At 46.5% G+C, this 11,857-nt stretch overlaps 1 protein-coding gene across 1 annotated transcript in view; it reads left to right on the forward strand.

The window, feature by feature from the left end:
* Positions 1–4,166: 4,166 nt before the first annotated feature.
* CTSS (cathepsin S) overlaps positions 4,167–11,857 on the forward strand; it is a 24,696-nt gene continuing 17,005 nt past the window's right edge. Inside the window, exon 1 of the mRNA XM_018559898.1 lies at positions 4,167–4,190. The gene's annotated coding sequence lies outside the window, so the exon portion shown is untranslated. The remainder of the gene's footprint in view (positions 4,191–11,857) is intronic.

The raw sequence follows: 11,857 nt of genomic DNA on the forward strand, positions 1-11,857 counted from the left end.
GAGATGTGTTTGGAGAAGGAGGGCCGCTTAGATGTGATTGGAGAAGGGGAGACTGAGGACATGTGATTGGAGAAGGGGGGACTGAGGACATGTGCTTGGAGAAGGGGGGCTCCAGAGATGTGATTGGAGAAGGAGGGGCAGCTGCAGAGATGGGAAGGGACCATGATTTGAGAGGGCTGTGGAAAGGTGATGGGAGGTGCAGGAAATATGTGATGGAAGGAGTGCTGGAGTTGGGGGACAGGTGCAGGGGGGACCGTGGTGATGGGAGAGTCCATGGGGCATATGAAGATATTGGAAAGAACAGGGGGCATGAGAGAAATGGGGGAGAAAACAGGCATATCTCGTAAACCTACAGGGGTAGGTTATCATTAAAATAATAATTATTATTTGTAGCCTAATGTATAAAGTACTGTTGCAGCAATACACAATGGCACCCTCTATAGAGGACTACAAATCTCAGCAGTACTTTATACAGAAATGCCATTGTTATATAAAGTATTGCTGGGATGTGTAGTTCTCTATAGCCTGTGCCATTCTGCATTGCTGTAAATATTAGGGATGCACCGATATATCGGACGCCAAAACATATCGACCGAAAATTGCACTTTTGGCTAAACGCCGAAAGTGCCATTTTTCTGCCGATACAGCGGCGCATCCGTGCTTTCTTTCCTCCCCGCTGGGCGCTGCTCTGTGTCCCAGCAGGGTGGAGAGAAAGAGTGACAGCCGGCCGAGCGCTGTGGGAGAAGAGCGCTGTGTTTGTGGTTTTTTTTGGGGGCGGGGGCCAAAAAAAAAAACTTGCACCAGGGCCCTTTGTTCCTTAGGTCCGCCACTGCTCTCATTGGACTGTATATATGCGTATATCTACAAATAGAACCCTAACAGGCACACAACAGGGTTGAGAATTGACGCCAGCACGGATTCTATTCTGATCAGCAGTACCCCAAAGTTATAGCAGAAGCTGTACCGAAATAGACTCTGCATGGCATAAGGGGGTGGTGCTGGCAAAGTAGGCACATAGGAATGAATTACTGTTATTATAATGGTGCTTGGAGTTCAGCTTTAAAGCCCAGTTCCAGCTTGGGCAAAAAATATGGATCCCCCAGAGCTCGTAAAAATAAAAAAGCAGCTCTGGCTGCTATACTCACCTAATCTCTGAGACTAGCCCCCGCAGACCACCCATCCAGCGATGTGGTGCCATTCTTTTTTAGGGGTGAATGATGTCTAGTGTCATTTAATCTCCTTCTTGTGAACCCAGGGTGTCAAGGCTCCACTCCCTGTCCTGGACTCCCAGTAGAATGTGGCAAAGGTCTCTGCAGGAGTACAGTGTTGGACATTAATAACTGGATAGGTCCTCTTTGTTGGCTGAGTGTTTTGTATTGCATCACCAAATATTATTAATAGTTCTTTTGCATAAGCCAATTACTATTTTAAGCATACTGCCCACTTAAAGGAGACCTAAAATCACTGCTACATGAGTCAGTAGGATGAGTGTCAGGATTACCAAATCACATCATGTTTTTGAGTAAAAATGTTCCTCTTTTTTTTTTTGCATGCAATTGCTGTCCTGAGCAACTTTATGTGACTTGCAGCCTAAGCACAGATGACGATTGTCTCTGCGTGCTGCCAGGTGCAATGTGGTTGTTTCACATCCTTACAGACTGCAGAAAGTATGGCCTCCACTAGACCTCTGACGGTATGCTGTAGTATCTAGCACCAAGCCGTCAGTAGGAGATCCTTTAAGTCCTGTAAGTTATGAGGTGGGGCCTCCATGGATTGGACTTCGTCAATACCTCAAACCTGTTGTTGTGTTCCTCAAACCATTCTTGAACCATTTTTGCAGTGTGGCAGGGCGCATTATCCTGCTGAAAGAGGCCACTGCCATCAGGGAATACTGTTTCCATGAAGGGGTGTACTTGGTCAGCAGCAATGTTTAGGCCCCATTCACACTGAGCGACATGAAAATCGTGCGACTTTGAGCGATATTGCGCGACTTTGAGCGATATTGCGCTCCAAAAAAGGGTCATGTAGGAGCGACAAGCTACCAGCGACGAGCTACAAGCGATATTGAGCGATATTGAGCGATATTGAGCGACGAGATGTGAACAGCTACATTGAAATGTATTGGTGAAGCTACATAGAGCGATATCGCGTGGAAATATGAGCGATATCGCTGCAAAAATCGCGCGATAAATCGCTCAATGTGAACGGGGCCTTAGGTAGGTGGTACGTTTCAAAGTAACATCCACACTCCATATGCTTACTTATGCATGGAGACGGTGGCCATCTGTCGACTAAGGCCCCATTCACACTGAGCGACATGAAAATCGCGCGACTTTGAGCGATATTGAGCGACGTGTCGCGCGAAAATAGGGTCATGTAGGAGCGACAAGCTACCAGCGATGAGCTACAAGGCCCCGTTCACATATAGCGACATACCTTTGCAGCGGCCGGGATAGCGCGACTTTCGGCGCAACGTTCCAGCGACGATCCAGCGACGGTAGCGTGACCTTCTCCGCCGGGCTCCATAGAAAAAAAGCAAAATCGAGCAAAATCCGCCAAAAAAAGGGTCCGGTAGAAGCGACGCGCGACATGGAGTTAAGACAGCTCCATTGAATAGCATTGGCCGGCGACTGCTCGCGATATCGCGCGGCAAAAATGTGCGATATCGCGGCGGAAATCGCGCGACAAGTCGCTATATGTGAACGGGGCCCAAGCAATATTGAGCGACGAGATGTGAACAGCTCCATTGAAATGGATTGGAGAAGCTACATAGAGCGATATCGCGCGGAAATATGAGCGATATCGCTGCAAAAATCGCTCCATAAATCGCTCAGTGTGAATGGGGCCTAACATTGCACCCACCTAATCTTCATGTACCAGCGGTCAGGAGTGCGAGGGTATATGGACTGTGCACTGTGTGTTCAGACACCTTTCTATCAGAACCAGCCTCAACTTTTCCAGCAATTTGAGCTCCAGTAGCTCTTCTATTTGTTTGGACTACACAGGCTAGCCTTTGCTCCCTACATTTGTCAGTGAGTCTTAGCTGCCCATGACCCTGTCACTGGTTTACCAGTTTTCCTTCCTTGGACCACTTTTGGTAGGTCTTGACCACTACAGACCAGGAACATCCCACAAGGGCTGCAGTTTTGGAGTTGCTCTGACCCAGTCACAATTTGGCCCTTGTCAAAGTCAAATCCTTACACTTGTCCATCTTTCTGCTGCCAACACATCAACTTCTGGGACAAAATGTTCACTTGCTGCCTAATATATCCCCCCACCTCTGGGTGCCATGGTAACCAGATAATCAGTGTTATTCACTTCACTTGTCAGTGGTCATGTTATGGCTGATCGGTATATTGTGTCCATTCACACACGCCTTCTCATCGAGATGAAATGATCAGCACCCCGATTGTGTAATAATAAAATAGCTCCAACTGTATAAACACTATATTGCCAAAAGTATTGGGACGCCCCTCCAAATCATTGGATTTAGGTGTTCTGTAAAGTTTCCTTGCTACTAAATATTCCGCGGTCAACTATTAGTGGTATTATAACAAAGTGGAAGCAACTGGGAACAACAGCAACTCAGCCACGAAGTGATAGGCCATGTAAAATGACAGAGCGGGGTCAGCGCACTGTACTCTATACATGGAACAAAGGTTGGTGAAACATGAGAACAATTGAATAAAGTCATTTACATTTCATGATCTTTTTCATCACTAAAGGTCTTAAAGAGACTCTGTCACTTTGCTCAGCCACTGTGCTGTGAGCGTGCCAGTGAGCCCGCCCCCATTACAGCTCCGGGGGTGTCCTCGTTACAAGAGTACCTTTTGACTTTCCCCCAGAGTTCAGCTTTAGAGGTAGTCAGAGCCCTGAGTATGTATTCCGGTTGTTAGGTGGTGCCCTTTAATGTGGAAATGTACACTGTCAGGAGAGGAGAAAACCTTTACACAGCCAGATAGGGGAAGTGACAGCAGCCAGTGATTGGTGAGGAGACACATGACTAGACGAAAGTGAAAATAAGTTCACCCTCCGGCTTCCTGTTCTCTGTTCCTCCAGCAAGAGGCGTATAAGAAGCTCTCGGTCACAGGTCCCGTCTCTCATCTGTCAGTCTTTCCACTACCGGACGCAGCAGGCAGATAGGTGAAGTCAACGATCCCCTGAACCGCGACGCAACACTCGCCGCCGAGGTAAGACGGAGATTTCATTGTTCTATTTGTTTTATAAAAGACAACAGACATTCAGGTGAGGTCACAAAGGCAGCACACTAGAAGGATACTTGTTTTCAAAAAATTGACAGTTATGGATCGTTTTAAATGGCAGTTATATATTGATAAGACAATTATAGGATTAGAAAGTGACAGTTACAAGATTAAAAAAATAATAATTTCCCTTAAAGTTAAAGCTTTGTGACTTGAACCTATTGTAATCAGTTTTTACATTGGAGGCAACTCTCCACCCCCGCTTTGTCAGGTTTTCACTGCTTTTTGGGGCTCCAATCAGCTCATCATACATGTTACAATCTAATTGTACAATCTCCTTCAGACCTATGTAATACAAAGACCCGAGGTTAGGTAGGTCCTCGTATTCCAGAGTTTCGGTAAATCTGAAGTTGATTGTACACAGATTGTATGGTGACCCCTAGATGAATTCACTCTCAGTTTGGCCTGGTGAACATTGTCGCTGAGAAAGAAATTGAGGAGGGTCCAATGTGTTACAGTTGTGAGGGGACATCTTCAAATGGGGACACCTGTTTGGGTGATATGCCTAAGGGCCTATTCACCCCACATTCAGATAATCTCCAGACCAGACCAGATTGTTTCCGGACTCAAAATGCATCCTAATGTATCCCTATGCTATTTCTGGCCTCTGTTCACACCAGCGCAGTCCGTTCCAGACCAGACCAGAAACATACTGCATGTCTCATTTGTCTGGTCTGGAATGCACTGGGACTGTGGGCAGATTCACACCATTTTCTGGGCCAGATCTGGTCCGGAATATGGTGTGAACCTGCCCTAAAAGGGGATTCTTCCTCACTTTAGAGAGATTTCTTCTAACTTCCTGTTGTGTCTCCAGGACAGGAAGTGCAGGGGAATTTCTGCAATAGGACACTAACATCAAAAACAACGGATGAGGGTTATAACCATTCCTTCCCTTTTGCTCCTAGTGGCCATTGTCACTGAGAAAGAAAGTAAGGGGGTCCAATATATTACAGTTGTCACCAGAACAAAGGAGAGAGGAAATACCATCAGGTTGTTTTGCTGTCGGTGTCCTTTTGCAGAGATTTCCCTGCACTTTCTATGCATGAGACAAAACAGGAAATTGGAAGAAATCTCTCTATAGTGAAAGGAATTCTCCTCTTAAGCAGTTGGGAATTCCTTTCACTTTAGAGAGATTTCCTCCAACTTCCTGTCGTGACTCCTGGACAAGAAGTACAGGGAAATCTCGGCAATGGGGCACGGACAGCAAAAATACCTGATGGGAGTTATAAACATTTTCTCTCTATCGAAGCATAAAAAAATGTTTTGGTGGGGAAGGATCGGGACCCCTGTCAGGTTTTCACTAATATCCAGCCTCCTTGTTTGTCCTGGTGACCATTGTCACTGAGAAAGAAAGTGAGGGGAATCCAAAATGTTATGGTTGTCACCAGAACAAAGGGTGAGGGGAAGTCTTCCAGTGGGGACACCTGTTCGAGTGACAACTGTCTAAGAGGGGATTTCCCCTCACTTTAGAAATACTGCTTCTAACTTCCTGTTGTGTCTCCTGGACAGGAAGTGCAGGGAAATCTTTGCAACAGGACCCCGAGAGCCATTCCCTGTCTATCCAAACATAAAGAAGTTTTGGCTACAAAGGGGGGGGGGGGCCAGACAGGGCTCCATTAGACAGATTCGCCCTCTCTGTTTGTCCTGATGACAAGTGACACTGGAAAACAAAGTGAGCAGAATCCAAAATATTATAGTTGTCACCAAAACAGGAAGTGAGTGGAAATATTCTAATGGGAACAACTGTTCAGGGTTGCATGCATACCTTTGCCACTTACTGAGCCGTCTGTGAAATGTTGTTTACTTGAGGAAGTGAAGGAGAATATTCTTTAGATGGCTTCTAGTAGTTAATGATTAGCTTTGTTTATTATCTTACTCTTTTCCGTGCTGCCCTTCCCTTTCATCTCTATGTTTATATTCCTCCGAAAAACAATGGATCTTGTTACATTTTTAGGGGGCTGTAGGGAGCACACATGTGGAAGTATTGTATTGTAAAGGGATGTAATAGCCGTGATCTCTAACAGTCTCATGTAATGTGTTTGTAGTCTGTCAACCATCTCCTGTAGTATGTCTGTAGTCTCTGACCATCTCCTGTAGCATGTCTGCAGTCTATGACCATCTCCTGTAATATGTCTGCAGTCTCTGACCATCTCCTGTATCATGTCTGCAGTCTCTGAAAATCTCCTGTATCATGTCTGCAGTCTCTGACCATCTCCTGTATCATGTCTGCAGTCTCTGAAAATCTCCTGTATCATGTCTGCAGTCTCTGACCATCTCCTGTATTATGTCTGCAGTCTCTGACCATCTCCTATACTATGACTGCAGTCTCTGACCATCTCATGTAATATGTCTGCATTCTCTAGCCATCTCCTGTATCATATCTGCAGTCTTTGACCATCTCCTATACTATGCCTGCAGTCTCTAACCATCTCCTGTGACATGTCTCTTGTGTGTACGTGGGCATGCAGCAGAGCCTGATTGGCTCTTGGTTCTGCCCCTCCCAACAACTCCATTGTACAGGACACCAGTGGCATCACAAGGGGGTGCGGGGAGTGCGGCCTGCACCCGGGTGACACCCTTGCAGGGGTGACACCAAAATGACTGACAGTCATTTTGGTGTCACCCCCCTCTAAAAAGTCGCGCACTCGATCATGGACTGAGGGTCCGACAGTGTCAGGAGGGAACCTGGCAGCATACCTCATCCCGCCGGGTGAACGTCCCCTCCTCTCTCTGCTGCCGTCCATCAACAAGATGGCCGCTGGCAGGCATCAATCAGATGGCCGCGCATGCGCGAAGACGACACAGCGGGGTGTCACCCGGTCTAGAGATCAAGTGACACCCGGCCTCAGGGCAGCCATCAGAAATTTTGGGGCCCCTTACACGGCTTTAGGCCGGGCCCCCCGACGCGCTGGACGCAGGACCCACCCATACCACATACCATACCACAGCTACCTCATGTATCACTTCCCCCTCCTCTTAAGATAGTAAGCCCTCAGGGGCAGGGCCCTCCTTACCATCTTGTCTTGAATTGTATTGTAACTGTAATGTCTTCCTTATATTGTAAAGCGCTGCACAAACTGTTGGCGCTATATAAATCCTGTGTAATAATAATAATAATACCTGAGAGTGACCCTGCAGAGCCCACCTTAGATGCTGCACAGCCCATTTGATACTCTCTATGGTGGGCTCTTCAGGGCCTCAGGTGGGCTGGTCAGGGGTGTATCTCCCTCCCAGCTCCTCTTAGCTGCTCCTGGTGCCTGTACATCTGGCCTCCTCTGCCGCCGGATTGGCTGGAAGTGACGCGATGTCACTTCCAGACAGTCCGAGATCAGAAGAGCAGCGAGTCCGATGGGGCCCGGCCCCCTCCTCACCTGTCACCGTCGGCCAATACTCATGAAAGGGTCCCGGGTGGGCCCACCAGGCTGCCTGGGCCCCTTACATGAGTATCAGCCGTATCCCCCCTGATGGCGGCCCTGCCCGGCCTCGGGACGCCACTGCAGGAGACTACAAGAGGGTGATAGCTTTGGGGGAAGGACACAGGCTTCATTGAAAAGTGCAGTTGATTACAATGAATGATATTTCATTGAACAGACATCTGTATACATTGGAGTCTTCCTCCATCCGCCTGGCGGTCAGCTCTCAGTCATAGGTTTGTATAGGTGTCACGTGCAGTATCATTTCACATGTTCTGACTTCCATCTACAAACATCCTGAAAGCTACAACGACTGGAAACTTCTGGTAACTTTGTAACCAAACCCCATCTGTCACATAAACATCCTTCAAGGGGAACTCCAAAGGCTGCAACATGTCATCTTTATTGCTGTAAGCAAGAAAAATATGTCTTCTTTAAAGAAGAGCTCCTTTCATAAGAAACATTAACCCTTGCTGTGGGGCTTCCTCTGCACTGCAAGGATTAAAGTTAAGTCTTTTCCCCATAGTTCTCCTTAGGGTAACGGGAGGACACAAACTAGCGTCCTTCCGTCACCCTAGGCTCAGTATACTGCGAGCTGTAGTGGATCCCGACAATTGTGCCGGGATCTGCCCAGCTGCGTGACTGACAGCTGGCTCTGCCTATCTAAAGGCAGAGCCAGCTGTACCCGCCCCCTCCCCCGTCCGTTCTGCCAGTCAGCGCTGGCGGATCGGAGCAGGGAGGGGGGAATCCCCCCCTCCCCTGTCACGGCAGAGAGCCGTGACAGGATCGAGAGGTGAGCGAACGCCGGTATGTGTTCGCTCACCTCCCGATCTACTGAGCTGACCTGTGACAGTCTCATTGTCACAGGTCGGCTAGAACTATGAGGTGAGTGAAAAGCACTCACCTCATAGTTCTCCTTTAAGTGCTCATTTTGGTCTGGGGGGAAAAATAAAAAAAGATATACTCACCTGAACTTTGGAGCTGGGTGGCTGGCTGCTAGACCAGTCCCTGTAGCAGTGCCCCACCTGCATTCTAAGGGCTCATGCACACGATGGTCAATGGCCATATAATATACAATACGACTGTATTCTTTCCAGCAGGGGTGACAAGTGCAGCGTACAGCCGCCTCCAGGCAGCCTGTAGAAATGAATGGCAGACAGCGGCTGCATGCATATGCACACATATATGAACACATATGCACACGGTGCATATGGCCCTGTGCGCATGTAGAGGGTTGGAATCGTGCATATTTTCTTTTATATGCAAGTAGCTGCCCAGATTGGTGTATATTTCCATATATATATATATATATGTATATAAAAAAGATTTTCAGGTCAAATGTGATGTAATACTACCCTTTGGCCACTAGATGGAGCGGAAGAGCATAGGAAATAGGTCTTTATTTTGTGTGCTCATCAGCTCCATTAGTGGCCATAATGCTGTATTACATAACAATACATTCAACCTGATAAGAAAATATTTTAAGAATGTTTGTTTTTGCCTTTATTTACACAAAACGAACGTTCACAGATATTCACAGAGGGAAGGGCCCTGAGAATGATTTATAAATAGGTCTGTCTAAAGCAGTGGTCTCAAAGTACCGGCCCGCAGCCAGCTCAGAAGTCAGGTACGCGGTCACAGCCCGCGTGCCTGACTTGCGGGAACAGCTACACGGTCTGCATCTCTGAAGGATGCAGACCGTGTAGCTGATTCTGCGCCGGCACTCGGATCCTTTTGGCCAGCGCTCTTTCAGTGAACGCTGGCTGAAAGGATTGATTAGTAAGGTCTAGAGCAGACCTTACCAATCAGCCACTGGATCACCAGGGATTGATGTGCCTCCTCACAGTCTCCTCCCTGCAAAAAGGTAAGCAAGAGAGGGGGCTCTGAAGTTTATTTCACTGCGAGGGGGACTGGGAGTTATATTATTTTAAATGTGTGTGAGGGGAACTGGGGTTGTAAAATATCTATCTATCTATCTATCTATCTATCTATCTATCTATCTATCTATCTATCTATCTATCTATCTATCTATCTATCTACATACACACACACACACAGTATATGTGTGTGTGTATATGTGTGTGTGTGTGGGAGGGGGTATTTTTTCATGTGTATGGGAGGGGGGGGGTGTATTAGGCTCCATTCACACCTCTATCTTTAGGTGCAATTAGGGATTCCTGCATCAGGAACTTGCGTTTTCCTGCAGCAGGAATCCCTAACCTGGCATTTAAAAGAGGCAGCTGTCACCCATTCAAGTTCATGATCAGGTGACAGCAGTTGCATGTAAATGCCTGCACACCGCATGTAAAGGTATGTGATATGATTACATTCGGTTAGGAATCAATCACTCTCCCTGGACGTAATGATTGTGCATCCATTGAGAGTGTTTTCTAACCGCATGTAATCATATCACAGATTAGGGATTCCTGCTGCAGGAAAACGCAAGTTCCTGATGCAGGAATCCCTAATCGCACCTAAACCTACAGATATGAACAGGGCCTTATTGTGAGTGTATATTAGTGTCTGTAGTACCAAACCGCATACAGTTACATTTTATTTTAAAGTATGAAATTTGTCGAGCTGCCCCCATGAGAGAAAAAAATTTGTCGAGTGGCCCCCGAGCGAATTGAGTTTGAGACCCCTGGTCTAAATTCTACCATTTGATGGCATCACCATCCATGATAATACCACTCGCTGTGAGGACCTCATGTTATGCACAACACACTTGGTTTGGGGTCACACCGGTATCATTACGCTGTAACAAACAACAGCGGATATTGGTTTCATTGCAACAGCTGTCTCTGTATTCTATGGGGAAGTTGAGAAATATTTCTGGCTCATCATCTGTGTTTCTGAATTCAGACATTTCTTGTAAAACATTTTAGCTGAGAGATGCAAAGTCTAATTGATCAACAGAAAGGAAAAACAAGGTTAATCCCAACTTTCAACAGAGTAGGGGCAGACTTGATCCTCCATTGTTTTTTTTTTATTGCTGTCTGAGGTCCTGTTGTGGAACTTTTTGTTCACTTCCTGTCATGGTGACAACATATACTGTATGTATTAAAGAAAGATCCAAACTGACTTGAGTGTATTCATAAAGTGTACAAGACTCTACGGCAAGGGTAGCCAAACTTTGGCCCTCCAGCTGTGGTGAAAGTTCAATTCCTATCATGCCTTTGCTTCTGGGAGTCATGCCTCTGTCTGTCAGAATCTTGCAATGCCTTATGGGATTTGTAGTTTCACCACAGCTGGAGGACTGAAATCTGCCTCCCCCCACCTGTTCTAATAATGATAATGCCTTTCCTGATGATGCCATCAATGTAGTCTACCAGTCCGAAGTAGGAGTGGGTCAGGGTATGTCAATCAGACCTCAGACGGGCTCCTATTAGGCTGAAAGAACAAAGAGTACCTGTGCACTGTCACATGACCTTCTCTGCTGCTTCAGAACAGGAAATATATGCTAAAAGTACATTATGTACGTATTGCTTTGTCACAATAAACCAGCCAGTTCTGTGGAACTCTAGGGTTCATCCAGGGACTGCTAGCTGTTCCTTGAGCAGTGGGCAGTATAACAAGGCATACCTTCCACTGACCACTATTGTTAAGTGTTCATCTCCCCCAGTGACCACCAATGTAAGGGGAACCAAACCTACTCACCACTGTTTTATTTATCTTCCCCATTGACCACCAATGTAAGGGGTCACCTGTCCTACTAAGCACCATTCTAAGTGTACATCTCCCTCACTGACAGCCAGGACCGGATTTACTCTCCCTGCTGCCCCAAGGCCAGGTTCTGCAATGCGCCCCCCTTCATCCCCCATGGAGAATGCCAACCAGATAGTGGGGGTGGCAGGGTTGCATTTTTTTATTGTTTCTTTTTTTACCAATTTTTTATTATTATTATTTTTTAACTTTTTTAAATTTGTATTTATCTTGTCATCTTTTACTTTTTTAATTTTTTTTATAATTGATCATTTTTTTTTTACACATAACTTTATTGCTATCACACAGGAACTAACAAGCCCATGTGTGATAGCATTTGGAGGTGACAGGTTCTCTTTATTGACCCTGTCACCTCCAATACAGGAGTTCCAGCACAGCACTGTGTTAGAACTCCTGTGACAGCTGAGAGGGGAAGAGCACAGCTCTTCCCTCTCACTGTATACACGGAGCGGAAGGCGG

The sequence above is a fragment of the Nanorana parkeri genome, unplaced genomic scaffold, assembly GCF_000935625.1.
Source record: "Nanorana parkeri isolate BGI_ZX_2015 unplaced genomic scaffold, ASM93562v1 scaffold420, whole genome shotgun sequence".
Lineage (NCBI taxonomy): Eukaryota > Metazoa > Chordata > Amphibia > Anura > Dicroglossidae > Nanorana > Nanorana parkeri.